This window comes from Pituophis catenifer, unplaced genomic scaffold (assembly GCF_029215685.1).
Source record: "Pituophis catenifer annectens isolate HBS135680 unplaced genomic scaffold, rPitCat1.0.hap2 SCAF_1, whole genome shotgun sequence".
Lineage (NCBI taxonomy): Eukaryota > Metazoa > Chordata > Lepidosauria > Squamata > Colubridae > Pituophis > Pituophis catenifer.
The window spans coordinates 52,658,799-52,672,866 of NW_027256881.1; the positions used below are offsets into that span (position 1 = coordinate 52,658,799).

General features: G+C 33.0%; 1 protein-coding gene across 1 annotated transcript in view; it reads right to left on the reverse strand.

Moving 5' to 3' along the window:
• ITPKB (inositol-trisphosphate 3-kinase B) overlaps positions 1 to 14,068 on the reverse strand; it is a 71,615-nt gene that overhangs the window by 49,147 nt on the left and 8,400 nt on the right. The gene's annotated exons all lie outside the window — the stretch shown is intronic.

The following is a 14,068-nucleotide window of genomic DNA, read 5'->3' on the forward strand; positions in this document are numbered from 1 at the left end:
GAACTGTCACATGGGTTTCATGTGAGCAACATTTAGGTTAAGAGACATATTCTATTTTCAAGATTTTTTTGTTGATTGCAACATGGAGAATTTAGGATGTTTATTTATAGTTCTGCATGGTAAAATATGAGCATGGGTAATGATCTGTAAATAACTACAAATGGCTAAAAAATACATTCATTAAAAGCCTAAAGGTGCATTTGTAGGGTAAAAAGTTTTAAAAGAAGCAAACTACCATTGAAATCAACATATTCTGATGAGCATTTAGCCATAAACATATTTTCAAGATGAAAGTAGACTTCACTCTTTATATAGGTTAAAGTATAACCAAAGTTATTTTCAAATCGTGTTTTATAAATATTAAGATACAACTTTAAATTTTTTCCAAACCCTTAAACAACTGAGTTTAATTATAGCCTCAGTATAGCCTCAGTACAGGAATCACCAAAGTGTGATGCTTTGGAGAGTTGGGTTTTTTAAACAGAGAAAATAGACTTCCTGGATATGTAGCCATATTGATTGTTTATAGTCCTATAGGCTGCCAGATCAGTATACTTGGAAGGCCCCTGACTGGGAAAGGCTGTCGTTTTTTAAAAAAAGGACTTACAAGTATTTTTGTAGAATTTGCACCATCTTACCAACAAGGGAAAGTCACTCTACACAATCTTTCTTTCAACAGGATTTTGATGAATACTTATCTGAAATATGTATTTATCTACACCAAAGATTGGCAGTGAGCTTTCAGTGCTCAAACACTAACATTTCTGGGCAAGAACAGTCAGATCCCTGTTCAAAAAGGTTTTGGGCTAAGTATGCTGAAATCATGTGAGATTTGTAATCTCATTATATTTTGATTATTGGAAATACTTTTTGATGTTTACAGCACTAGTACTTGGCACCTAAAGAGTTGCTCATTATGATTTCCATATTATGTATTTAGAAAAAAAAACATTGGAAATTACTCTTGGGAGAGAGAAAAAAGCAATACATATTATGGGTATTATTCATATCTATAATAATCTCAATAAAATGAACATTTCTATAATACTTCAGACATTTTCCAGTCATGCTAGAAAGTCTTGAAGAAAATCATAGAAGCAAAGAAAACAGAATATAAAAAATACAATGCAAAGGTTTGTCCATAGCTGACTGAAATAGCTAGATCCCTGTAACATTCTGAACTATGGGTATATGAAGAGGAACAAGTGAAAGTAACATCCTGTATGTCATGACAATATCCCACAAAGGATGCAAACTCAAGTCATTTATATGATGTCATTGCGATGACCATGGTTTCTATTGGATGCCTATTTGCTATACCAATTTATTTTCACGCTACCCGAAGTCACTCTATTTAATAAAGGAGAATATTTGTAGGTCAGGGTTGACATGAGGTCTCCTTGGTGCTCTCTGGGCTTGTTTGTTTCCTTGTAGACATTTTATTACCTGAACTAGGTAACATCATGAGTGCTACTAAGGAATGCAGTTTGCTGCACTCCTTACTAGCACTGATGATATTATCTAGTTTGGGTAATGAAACATCTGCAAGGAAACAAGCAAGCTCAGAGGGCACCAAGGATCCTTCAAGTCATTCTATTTGCTTGGTATAAACAAATAAATACTGAAACCTAATGATACAATATGCAAAGTGTAAATTCTGCAGGTGTGTAAACTAAAGTGACACTTTATACAACATTGCCCTAAGCACAAAAATATATATTATGTCTACAATGTTTAAATCATGCATCAACAAAGGCTATTATTTTATGTACTGCTACTACAGAATCCTGAACTTTACATATTACAGTATATCAGATTCTGCTTTATGGCTGTCACTGAGAACCCATTTATATCAAATACAGAACCAAATGCATTGTAATAAGTAGTTTTAATGGTACCAAAACTATGAAAGAATGTAAAACTGCCCTTGAGAATGAAGAAGGAATGAGCAAACTCTAAAGGGGAGTGTTTTAGAAAAGACTACTCAGTCTTGAAAAAGAGGAAAGTGTGAGGAAAAAAATTAATAAACTCCATTTTGATTCAGTTTGGCATAACTTTATAATCCAAAAACTCTAGGTTTCAAAGATTTGTTATTCTACTTTACAACTAGAAAGAGCATTCCAGGAAACCCACTGAAGCTGTAGCTTGATCTTGTCTACCTCAAAGGGTTATATCAATCTTGAAAGTCTCTTTACTCTCACTACTTTCTCGAGAGAGACTGGAGCTTGCCTTTTAGACCCAGTATACAGTACCAGATCCTGTAGTAGGACAGTAGATGTTCTACTGTCAGCAGAACACGTTTCTCAGGCATTATTACACCAGCAGCAGTAGGTGGATATGCAAGTAATGCATCTACCCAATGCCACAATACCGTTAATACAGCAATACTTGCCATTTTCACAGTTATAACCTTTGCAGCATCCCCATGATCATGTGATCAAAATTCAGATGCTTGGCAACTGGTTCATATTTATGACGGTTGAGTGTCCCAAGGTCATGTGATCTCCTTTTGCAACCTTCTGACAAGCAAAGTCAGAAGCCAGATTCACTTAACAACCAGGTTACTAAATTATCAACTGCAGTGATTCGCTTAACAACTGAAGCAAGAAAGGTTGTAAAATGGGCCAAAACTCACTTAACAAATGAAATTTTGGGCTCAATTGTGGTCGTAAGTTGAGGACTACCTGTATTTTGTCATATATTCTGTCTTACAGCAATAAGGAATGTTCTTGGAATCCTTGCTGTGCCTGTTTCTGGATCCTGTCTACCCCAAATGGTTGACAAAAACTAACAAGGATGAAAAGAAAGCAATTGCACTTTTGACAATCTGAACATTGTACTTAAACATATTTTATTAGCTTTTATGTCAGGATCCTGTTTTTGGTAGGTACAGACTTCCTTCTAACATTCACCTTTGTTAATATTTGTTAGAGGGCAAAACCCATTAAAATTATGTAATAATTTCTGAGAATACTTAATTTCTATATAATGATTACAGAATTCTAAAAATATATGAAATGAAAAGTTGCTTTGGCTGTCTCCTAAACCTACTCAAAATAATTGGGTATATTCATTTTCTGAAACATAAACATGAACTTTGAATGTTATGGAAGGCTAGATTTATTCACCATGGTGTCTATACTATATACAGGTATTAACATAAATGGAAATGTGACTTCAGTGCTACACAATGTTTAAAGGTTACTACTGAGCTCATATTTTAAGTAAACTTAGATTGATTCTAAGTGAAGATGTCAAATAACAGTGAAAACATGGGGAAAATTATACCATGTTCTCTAATGACATAGATATGTTACTTTCTTTAAAAGATTAGTAAATATTTAGATGGCAACTTGAAATAGCCTATAATTTTAGAACTTATTTATCCAAATTAAAGCAAGCAGATTTTTTTTTTAAAAAAATTATGCCTTATGTGAGTATATATATTTGTAAATATGTAGAGCCAGTTTGGTATAGTGGTTAAAGAATCAGGCTAGAGCCAGGAACCTGTGAGTTCTACTCCTGCCTTAGGGCATGAAAGCTGGCTGGGTAACCTTGGACCAGCCCGTCTTTCTTAGCCCAACCCATTTCACAGGGTGGTTGTTGTAGTGAAAATGGGAGGAGGTAGGAGTATTGTATTTGCTACTTGAGTTATTTATAAAAAACAATAAAGGTGGTATGTACAGTATATATATATATATATGTGTGTGATGTATGTATGGCAGGAACAACTTGTGATTTCTTGTTGGCTTCTGCATTATTTTTGTTATGGGAACATTGCAAGAAACATGTAAAATTCTCCTTGTTCAGCACCATTATTATTTGGAACAGTTGCTAAACAAATAGCTGTAACACAAGGACTACCTGCACCAGGTATTTTAATGGAGGATTTAAATAAAAAAAAAATCTAAACTAATGAACACTAGCTTTTTCAATTGCTGAACTGTCCCTTTTTTAAAAAATTGCTTAGAAACTCTGATTGGAAGTCCTTTTAATATGTCTTGGGTTGTCAGCTCCAGAAAGCTAAATTCTTCAATCCAGCCTTGGGTCCTATAAAGTAAGTTTCAGGTAAAAACATGACCTGAATTTCAGACTGCTGAAGCACAAATAAATGTTATCTACTTGTAGATCTCTATCGGTAGTTGATCTGCAGTCTCTTCTTCAGAAATATTTCTAACTCGCAGAACCAGAAGCATACTTATGCCCCAATTGCGTTGAAAAAAGCTGAGGATGCTCTGGTTATTAGGAATAAATTATTTGGTGGAGGGACTATAAACTGAATTTTATCTTGATATTTAGAATATGCTGGCTTATTTAAATAACAAATAAATAACCACCCTCAGCAACCATATCATTAGCCAGGTTTGCAAAGATTCTCCAAAAAGTACTTTGGTTTTGTTCATTGTCACTTTGTATCTTTTTGACTAGTATTCCAGCAAAAACTTCAAAATTAAAATGGGAATAAGACAAAGCTGTTTTGATTATTTAATATATTTATCGCTAATTACATAAGAAATGCCTGTGGTGATAATTAAAGATGTATGAATGAAGGATATGACTACATATACACTTTTATATACAAATATTGTCATGTTAATGACTGATAGCCCAAATTATTTGCAACAAATATTAGATACCTAATACACTGCAAGATGGAGTATAGATCTGAAAATTAATGTACCAAGGAGCAATGCAATTGGGTTTGACATGGAATTAATTGAAAATTATACATAAATGGTGAAAACTAAACCAAGTAGAAGAATTTGTATTTTTTTGGTAAAAATACTTACTAAATGTGAGACAACAGAAATTTTAAGATGTGTAAATACTAATAGATAGTGAGTAATAAGTGGTTTGGGGAATACTGAAAAATCAAACAGTAATGGTTGGCTGGAGCGGATTAAGTTCACAAAAAACCTGAGAAATTTAAAGGACAAAAGTGATTTAGAAAGCAATTCATGGACATAGTTGATGCAAGGATGTTTTATGTAAACTAGTTTTAGATATGTTTCCTTACCTTATTTTGGGACCATAATTTATTTCGTTTACTACTTCTTACTCATTTTCTACACTGTATATAATGTTGCTTACTCTGAAAGTGAACGGCATGCTGTTTATGTATGTACTGTATTTAATTCTAGTTTCTGTTTTTCTTTCACAACAACTAGCACTTGCCAGATAATATGTTTATTTGTTTTCCCACTCCCAAGTTCCTAGAGAAGAAATAAGAATGGTTTTATATAGGAAATTAATCTTTTTTTTTTGTTATTGCTGTTGTAATCCAGTGCTTTTGAACTCCTCAGGAAAAACAAAACCAAGGGCTATGCTTGTTGCTTGAATAAAATATACCATTATAAACTACAGTAAGCACATTTCAACATTATTTCTCACTCACTGCCAATCAAAGAAATGAATAAGCTTTTCATTTCAATACCAAACAAATGCAACACTTCTCAATCTTTTGCTTATGTTAACAGTGTTTTTTGCTCAAAGTAGGCAACAATTTTAGAATGCTTTGTCTTGTGCTTGTCCTGGGAAGCAGAAATATAGAAGTGATTGTTCTATTTCAGTACTAAGAAACATTTTTCAGTAATTGACTTTAGCATATGAGGCAATTAAATAGTAACACATAACCCTTTTTTCTACTTCCACCTGGAGCACCACACCGTGCCATTGGAGAAACTAAACAAGCACTGGGTCCAAGAGATCTAAAAGGTGATAGGTCAGTAAAACTTTTCAAAATATTTTTATTACAAACACAGCATTCATGAACTGTTGTGACTATGTAGCAAATAGTTTACCACAAATCCGTCTCCTGTCGTAATATTTTGGAGGTCACTGATCCTTTGCTCTGATTAAATTTTTATATTAGGATCCTAGTAGCAGTTATGAAGAAAGAGCTTCTAAATGTTTCAACAGTTCTATTAAAAGTTAGGGAAATCTTCTTTCATAAAAAGCTATATTGGTTTGATAATCTGGAAACTGAAATTCTAGTACATCTAGAGGTTACCAGCTTGGAGAAGAGAGATTCGCCTTCATGGCCTAACTAACCTCAGCAAGCATAATAGGTTTCTATGTTGAACAGGAGCAGCAGCAACTATGTATAGACTAATTCTTTCCAGTCAAAAATGAGCACATTTATCACTTTAAAATTTTTTAATTCAAAACTTATCCTCTTTAGTGTTCTTATGAAAATGTTGTATATAAAATCAGAAAAAGTACCTTAAAAGTGGTTTGCATTTTTTTTGCCAAAGAGAGAATAGATTATTCTTACAAGAACTGGAAAACTGTGTATACACTATTGTGAAAAGAAAGAAAGAACTAATTCCTTTTTCTCTCCAAATCCTATTTAAAATAACTTTTACAATCACCAAGTAAATTAGATACAATAATGAACTTTTATCAAGATGCAAAATTAGCAAAACATGCCATCAATATCATTCATCTTCCAAATGAGGGGTTATCATAAGCTTTATATATAACACAAATGTATATTCTTATTTAAAGCCTCCATAAGAGGCTTTTTTCATTTTTTACAAGAGCATACTCTCAAAATCACATACATAATTGAACTGAAAGTTAACATTCTTAACTGTCTCTGGGGAAACCTTGCAAATTCTGAAGCTGTTGTTGAAATGTTGCTATATATAGATCTTCGTTTAAAGACAAACATATTGTTTGTAATGCTTTAACCTAAAGCATCATAAACAATCATAATGCTTAACCCAAAGCACATGTTCTATTTTTGAAACAGGAATCTGTATTTTTTTAAAACCATCTGCCACGTACCATTATGATACATATTTCTCGATACTAATTTCTTGCATGCTTTGTTTGGGGGCTTGAATTTACAGTATGAGAAGCTTCCTCTCAAAAATATTTTAGAACAAGGCTGGACCAACATTACAATTACATCTTCAGGGACTAATCGTTCCTGTATCCTATAATCATTTTCTATAATAAAAGATTATGGAATTAAAACAGAATGAAGTATGAAAGTATGAGACTGAAAGAGTTCTTCCATTAGGAAAGAAAAATTGTTAAAGCATTATGGGTAAAGTTAAACTTGTCATGCAAAAGAAAAAAAACACAAAATATGACCAGTCACGTTTATCTCATTATTAGGAAAGTTCTGGCCTCAGAATACATCAATCATGATTTTTTTTCCCCAAATGAAGAGGGCTAAGAAAAAAAAAATGGAGTGACTGCAATAGAATTTAAAACTGAGTAAGTTTTAAAAACATGCATTTATGCTCGCAAATTCAAAGCAATGTTTTATTAATTGCTTCAAATCCAAAATGAGAGAAGACACACATCTCACTAAGTATGAACAACACAGATGCATATTGTGGATTGTTAGGAGCCAACACTATCCAGAGAGTTTAAGGTATTTAAATCATATCATGTCTTTTCATCAGAGTTCTATACTTTAGTAACAGCTTTAGTTAAGTGAAATGAAACATGTGATTTGTTAAAAATTGGAGTAATGTTACATTCCATGAATTCCATACTGTGTGGGGTAAGAACTTAAAACCAGCCTGCTAGATCACAACATTCATTCATATAGTTCAGAAATCTAACTTGAAAACTAGCCAGTAAGATATTTCTGCAAGTTCATAAGCAAAGCATAAAGATGACAACCATCTAATTATTCCAGACATCCTATGTATACATTTAATAATAATAATAATAATAATAATAATAATAATAATAACTTTATTGTCATTGTACATGTATACACAGTATACCCATACAATGAAATTCACTTAACACCCAAAGACCAGATCTAACACACATAACAATCCCCAAACACACTCCCACCCACCACAATTTCCCACCCCTAAACCACCCAAACATCCACACAACAGACCAAGTAATGCTGTCCAACAGCTCACCAATGGTGGCCCTTTAGTTCATTGTTGAGTGCAATTATAGCTCTGGGATAAAAACTATTCAGAAAATGTATGGTCCGAGTTTTAATTGTTCTGTTATTGCTTTTAAACATATGATATTCCATTTTTGTCTATTATATTAAATAGCTATTGACAGGATTATTTTCCTTGCTCACAATCATCTAAAACTTTTTACATTACCATATCTTGTGATACATAATTCTATAAAATACCTTTGTTAAATGTATTTTTGCCTTTCTAGAGTCGATTATCAACAGCTTCAGCCAATAAACCTTAATTCTCACTGCATAGAAATTACAAAACTTCAAAGAGCATAATGTAGTATGATAGATATGAAAGATATGATGCATATTCCCTTATTTATTATGAATTTTTAATAATCCTATTCTGCAATACTTGTGAATATTAATCTATTAATGTATTTTTCAGTAAACATTCTGGTTTTTTCATATTTATCCATTAGTTGTTATATTGACTTTATATCATCACTTTCATATCTGTGTTTGCAAATTGATATCTGATATATTTTTATCCATTAGATTTTTTTGTGCAAAATCTGTTTTTAATCTGAATTCTTTTTTTTTGAAAAAACAAATTTTGAGTCTATGAGAATGAATTGAAAAATGATTCTCTCATAGGTACAGAATCAACATGACATCTATGCTGGCAGTTTGTCTAAGTAGGAATATTCACTGCAAAATAGAATGTGATCTAGGTTCTAGAATAGAGAAAAATAGCATGTGACATACTTCAAAAGAATGACTAAACTTCATTGGCCCAAGGCAACACTAAGTCAAATGATGAAAAGTCTTGCAATTCCAATACATAGCAAAATTAAGATGTTAAAATTAGAACTGACTCCTTTCCAAGTATATGTTACAATATAACAATTTGGTTATATTAAACTATGGTTTGCTTCATCAAAAAGCTGAATATACAGTATATTAAATCGTAAACCACTGCTGATTCACATAATACATTAAATTAAAACCACAAGCATTACTATTCCTTAGAGTGATGTGTGAACCAGACCACTAAGTTACAGGACATTACCCTATTACAGGATATTAGAAAATAACAGAGAAGCCTTGTTGAAAGTAACTGAAATGCTCTGCAGATACTACTGGCATAGAACATAGTGTTGCTTGGTGTTCTTATCCAGACAAGGAATAATTACATAGTGTATCTATATATGGTATTGTACACAATTTAAGCAGAACCTTTTTAAAGATAGTGATTTAGCATATTTTGATACAGTACTGAAACAATAAAATGGGAATTGTTTCAGAGTGTCTTTCTTTTTCAGAATAAAAATATATTATTTTTAATCTAAAACTTTCTAGTTTAAATAGGAACTATGGATTGAAAAACATATTGAAGTAATATTGTGTTGAGACATCAATGCAGAAACTTACCTATAAAAAACATGAATTACAAGAGACAAGCAGATGTTTCTGAAAGATTTCCTCATCATTCGGTGTTGATTAAGAAAAGGATGATCACCAGAGCCTTCAGTGTTGAGTATTTAAATAAGGTGTATCCTACTTCAAGTCATCATTAATTCTATGTCCTTATTAGGACATTCAGTTGAGTAACAAAAAGACAAATATTTCACTCCTACATTGAACGCAGCTATTATTTAAAAGTTTTAGTACATGTGCTGGTTATAGGGGAAAATTACAAAGGAAAGGTTATATTTGGACAATAGTTTTAATAGGAAATGCTAAACTAGAAATTTTAAAAAGATATTGCTTGGTTAGTTTATATTTATTTATGCATTTATTTTTATTTCATATTTCTAAACTACCCAGGTCCCTTAAAGAGAGGCTCTGGGTAATGTGCAAAATAATATAAACAATAAATAAAAAAGTATAAAATTAACATTAAAATTAAAAATTGAATTAGGGTTAAAAAATTTAAATGATAAAATAATTAAATATCAAAAGGGAAAAATAAATCCTAAAATGGCTAATTAATGTTGGAGGTTAAGGTGGGGAGGCTCTCGGGGGACTAGCCAGCACCATGCTTGTGTTGTCCTCTGTGGCCCCCATGCAAGACCACAGAGCCACGTTTTGACCCCTTTGCAGAAGGCCAAGATACTGGGGGATTTCCTGTCCCATGTAGGCCTTTATAGGTGATGACCAACACCTTGAACTGGACCTGGAAATAAACTAGTATCCAGGGCAATTTGCAGAGCGTTATATGTGCCCTTCTTTGGGCACCCAGTATGGCTCGTGCTGCAGCTCTCTGTACCAGCTGAAGCTTCCGGATACTTTTCAGGGGTAGCCCCTGTAGAGTGCGTTGCAATAGTCCACTTGGGAGATCACCATATTTCTGTATGGATCACGGATGTCAAACTTGCCACGTCACATTGCCGTCATGTGATGTTTCGTGATGTTTTTCCCCTTCACGGAGCTAGGGTGGGAGTGGCCTGTGTGTGATGCATCTGGCCTGCGGGCCTCCAGTTTGACCCCTCTGGTATAGACCATAATTGTTCTCAAGATCTGGATGCATGAAATTATTTCTAGCAGATAATTAAACAAGCAGCTTCTTAATCATGAAAATACTATGAAGTGCTTGCAGATGCATATGTTAAAAATTCTTCATACTGAATAGGCAAAGGGGGGAGATTCCCAAGCATATGAATACTGAGGTAACATCAGAACAATTTTCAGTCCCTTTTATACTTTGTGTTTTCAAACATTCAGACAGAAGACTGGTTTGCTTGGGAACATTACTGATTTTTCAAGCATTAAAATATAGCTACAGAATATAGCTAGTAGGCAAAGATTCGGGGAATGTTTATCAAAGTATCAGCAAAACTGTGTCTAAGCTATTGTGCTTGGCCATATAAAAACACTGGATGGGATTAGTTGAGTGGATTAGACTGCAGGTTCAGTTTTCCCATAACTTTAAGCTTTCTTCAGTTTGGCACTTTCCAGGTGTGTTGGAATGGCAATATTCAGAATTCTCAACTACCCATTAGCTAGTTGATGGAAATCTCAGCATATCTAGAACTTGCACTTTAGGAAAAGCATGTTTAACACTATTGGAGAGCATATAGATTCAATTTCTAAAAAGTGCTTCAAACTGTAAAGAAGCACAAGTATAATATTTGTCTGTTTAACCAGCTGCACTTTTTCTGCTCCATAGTACCTTTTAGAGATAAAATTTTGAATAATATCCCTTGCTATGATCACTGTATAAAAAAGAAATTCTTACACAATTCGTGATATCATAAGAGTGTCAAGTTGGATTCTAATCTAACAAGCCCATTAGAGAGCTTCGTTCTCAGAGCAATCTTGGTAATCTATCTTCCTCTCACCAGATTTCAAATATTATGTTGTATTAGGATTTAACCATGTTTTACAGAATCAGCCACAACTGGATAATCTTTCAATATATACTGAATATGTACTGAACCATAAATCATAGTTTATAGCAAACTATAATTGCTAGATTTACAAAGCACTCTAAACTAAAACCAAGAAACCATGTGAATTAGTTATGGCTTAGTTAGAAGTGTGAACCCAGCCATTAACTCTTCTAATAGGTGGGTGATGCTCATCCCTAAGACATAGTGGTATCCAGAGTATGCAATCCAATGTCCCTGTATTTGTTCTTTAAAATGTCCAATTGTCTAGTATCTGCACTAGCTTTCTTCTCTTATCCACAAGATCATGACTACAGATTCTTCCCTCAGAATTTTTTTAAAAAATATTCTATTTTGATTTCATTCTACAAAGCTCCATAAAAATGGCAAATCTCAAAATGTGGTACATTCTAACACATATTGATAGACTTATTTTAATATCTGACCAGATGAAAAATGAGTATTAGCAAATTTCTCATATATATTTGGGAAAATCTCACATGCTTTCACAGTATGTTCGTATGCTTGCAACAGGGATTTCCTGAAGCTATGAGGTAACTACATTTTGTTAACATGTTGTCCCAGATATATATTATGCAATTTCCCCAAAATACCAAATAGTGAATTACAGTACCTTCACAACAAAAATAAGAAGTCCTATGGCATCTTAAAAGTATTAAATATACCCTCATCTGCTCATGCTCTTACTAAAGCATCCAGAATAAATTTCACAGTCTAAACTAGGGAATTATATGCCAGCAAAGCAGCTTCTACCTTGACAGTAATGCCTATCTTTGCAGCACTGGCCTAGTTCACACATATTAAGTCACAAGATCATGTATTTAAGCATGTTATGATAAATGAGGGGCATTGTGGTTAAGTATAATGTGTATACCACTTATCCATTAACTGTGAGCACAGAAAGATTATTTTTGTTTATTTGTAGTAGAAATTAGAAATATATTAAAGTGAAAATCTGGTGTACTGAGTTATGCTCAAATCAAAAGTCAGGAAGCTGTTTCAGAAGTTGAATTTTGACAACTTGTATTTTGAAAACCTGTCTATTTTATTTATATACTATATGCTCCTGGTACAAACCAGAAATCAGGAAGCAGGATGAGGATATTAGGGTATATTTTCTGCACATAAGAATGTTTGATTACAACTAGAAAAGCAAGGGAATAAACCAGAGTTAAATTCAGTACTATGAAGTAAATTTTAAAAAAACACCAAAAGTACAGAAAATCTCAGAACATCATTCTGAAAAGCTTAATAAGGAATTATGGACTGTCTGTTCAAATAAAGTTTGCCTATAAAGGAGAACATATATAAGGTTTATTATCTTAATGGGCGTATTAGCTAAATTAGCATGATTTGCCTATCAACAAACACTAGAAACAAACTACAACATAGTTTTCTCCAATGTTCCAGATGAATTGGTATGCAATGTGTAGAAGGTTCAGATAACTTTGAAGACTAAATTTTCCTATATATATTTTGCACTGTGACACTGAATGTTGTACTGTACGTATTTCTTTGTCCCATACCTCAGAACACTTAATATCCTTAGACTGGAAGTTAGCTAAGTATATTAATGTTGCCTTTGACAAATATATACATTTCAGAATGAAAAAAGTTAACATCATCATCATCATTTCCTCTACTTATTTATATGACTTATATTACAAGTTGTCCAAGTTATATGCTACTTATAGCTGTTCATAAAAAGCCAGAGCTAAAAGAACTAGGGAATGCCTGGCACTTGTTCTGGCTTTTTATTTCAGAGTTACAGCATGAAACACCCCCAATTAATAACAGCTGATACATTTCTCAATAATGAAATAAAATTGTGTGGCAAATTGGCAACTTTTTAAAAAGTGACAAACAGTCATTCTTCCTATTCATTTGGGATAAATGTTAACAGCTGAAACTCTCTGCTCTAAGCAAGGCCTTAAAATTCAAATTAGTAATACAATATGATTATCTGTCCTCATTTTTTTGTTCAAATACCATGTGGTATTTGATTATGAAAAGCTGAACCTACAGCAATTATAGGCCTACATGAGTTTCAAAACCATCACACTTGTTGCAAATAGTATGCCACCATCTCATGTCTTTTCAGCACTATAGTAGATTTGTACACCACCACTATTTATACTGATAGTAAGTTTAAACCACCCTTTTCCCTAATATAAATTAGTTCTTCAAATGGAAATCTACATTGCAGTCTTCAAATAAGCCATATGATTTATGTACAGATAATGACAATGGAAGTAGGTATCTGATGTCCAAAGACTTCTGCAGTACATGTGAATTTTTTTAAATGATATTTTTGCTTGCATAATGCTACGCTTTGTCAGAGCAGTCAGCATGCATGCTTGATTAGAAGAATTAGAAGGTCAAGAATGTCAAGGAATTTTGATTTAAATCCGTAGTTCTTTAACTTTGGTGATTTAAATAATGATTAGTTAATAATTTTCTTTAACAGATTCTGCGAGGGGGCAGGGGGTGAGTCTCAATGATCTCTGGAGTGCATTTGAAATTTATGATTCTGTTTAGATCTATTACACACTTATTGAGGAATAAATGCCACTGGGTGCAGAATGCTTCTCAGCAGATATACACAGAATTGTGCATTAAATTATTAGGCTTAATCAATCACATCTGATTTTACCACAAAAATTAGATGTAGTCCATTTATGCTTCCCCTCCCCCCCACAATCTAATTTCATTATGTTGTAGTTTTCCCACCAATAAATTCCATGCCAGTGGATTCTATAAT